Source organism: Aethalodelphis obliquidens, unplaced genomic scaffold, assembly GCF_003676395.1.
Source record: "Aethalodelphis obliquidens isolate GAN/ISIS:26980383/991018 unplaced genomic scaffold, ASM367639v1 scaffold53, whole genome shotgun sequence".
In the NCBI taxonomy this organism is placed as follows: domain Eukaryota; kingdom Metazoa; phylum Chordata; class Mammalia; order Artiodactyla; family Delphinidae; genus Aethalodelphis; species Aethalodelphis obliquidens.
This window is the reverse complement of record NW_020837997.1, coordinates 4926779-4928752: the sequence shown is the minus strand read 5'-3', so window position 1 is coordinate 4928752 and position 1974 is coordinate 4926779.

Here is a 1974-nt window from a genome sequence, read left to right as displayed (position 1 = left end):
CCTGCGCGCCTAGAGCCCATGCTCCACAATAAGAGAAGCCACAGCAATGAGAAGTCCGCGCACCACAACGAAGAGTAGCCCCTGCTCTCCACAACTAGAGAGAAAGCTCACACGCAGCAACGAAGACCCAACACAGCCAAAAATTAATTTAAAAAAACAAAAACAAAAACAAAAAGACACCGCTGGGCCTGTTTAATCAGAGGCGAAGGCCATAAAGGGTTTCTGGAGGTCTGTACAAGTCAGGAAGCTTCTTGGTGGGACTGGTGGCACACAGTGGGAGAGCACACCTCCTCTCCTTGTCAGTCCCTCTTCTGGACCCCTCCCCATTTTTAAAAATTTATTTATTTTTGGCTGCGTTGGGTCTTTGTTGCTGTGCACAGGCTTTCTCTCTAGTTGCAGTGAGCGGGGGTTACTCTTCGTTGGGGTGCGCAGGCTTCTAATTGCAGTGGCTTCTCTTGTGGAGCACCGGCTCTAGGCGCGTGGGCTCAGTAGTTGTGGCTCACAGGCTCTAGAGCGCAGACTCAGTAGTTGTGGCACACGGGCTTAGTTGCTCCACAGCATGTGGGAATCTTCCCAGACCAGGGATCGAACCCGTGTCCCCTGCATTGGCAGGTGGATTCTTAACCACTGTGCCACCAGGTAAGTCCCAAGGGTGTCTTCTTCTTTCCTTCCTCCGCTTCTCCCAAATGTCATTCCTGGACCTAAAGCAAAGGACTTACTCAGATTCAGGATTTGGGTTGTAAACACACTGTAACCACTGGACCGCAAGGAAAGTCCCATGTAAGCACTACCCTTAATCCTCCTCCTTATCCACAGGCTCTAGGAGAACCAGTTTCCTCACCTGAAAACAGGGGCAATATCCCTTTTAGTTCTATTCAATAGAGCAAGATTGGTGGATGCCTTGTGTGTCCAGGCACTGTGCTAAGATAGATAGATCAGGCCCATTCCCTGACCTCAGTGACGGTGAAATAGCATAAGAAGCAAAGTGTCCCACTGGGAGAGTAGTAGACAGGCATCTTTCAGATGCCAGAGACAAATTCAGTTCAAAGTGCCTTTAGCCAAGACAGTGATAAGCTTCAGGAATGGCTGTCTCTAGGTTCTTAAATGATGTTACGAATCTATCTGTATATATATATTTTTTGGCTGTACTCTGGGACAGGATCTCCTCACAGTAGCAAAGATGGACCAGCAACTCCATGATTTTATTGATTAAAATGGGCCTATTTCTCTGTAAAACCAGCAAAGTTCCCAGGGCTGGCTCTCATTGATCCAGCCTCCTCATAAGCCCATTACCAAGCCAATAATTGTGTCAAGGGGCGTGCTGTACTCTCACTGGCCTGATTTGGGTTATGCTTGTACCTAAACGTCCATGGTGGGGTGAGCTCCATCTGAACCACATGGACTGATGATGGGGGAGGGGTGTCCCCCCCTAAAGAAAGTCAGGTGATGAAACCAGGAGAAGGGGAAGGAGTGCTGGTCAGGGAGTCATGATATATTGACCACAGAGACTGGTGGTTATGACCCTGACTCTGTAGTGTATCTACATGGGTTCACATCCCAGTTCTACCGTTTACTCACTCTGTAACCTTGGGCATGTTGCCCAGCACTTATGAGCCTCAGTTTCTTCATGTGTAAAATGGGGATAATAATTGTTCCTCTCGTAGGGTTATTGGGAGAATCGAATGAGTTTATGCAAGTTGTTATGGTTACGCATCACTGTGGAACAAACAACTCCAAACTTAGTGCTGTAAAACAACAATCATTATCTTTCATGGTTCTGGAGTTTCCCTGGGCTCAGCTGGATGGCTATTGTTCAAGGTCTCTCATGCAGTTGCAGAGAGTGGCTGGGGCAGTCACACTCACGTATCTGGTGGTTGGTACTGGCTCTTGCCTTGAACCTCAGCTAGGGCTGTCAGCCAGAATTAACTACACGTGGCCAATCATAGTGGCTTGGGCTTCCCCATAACATGGCGT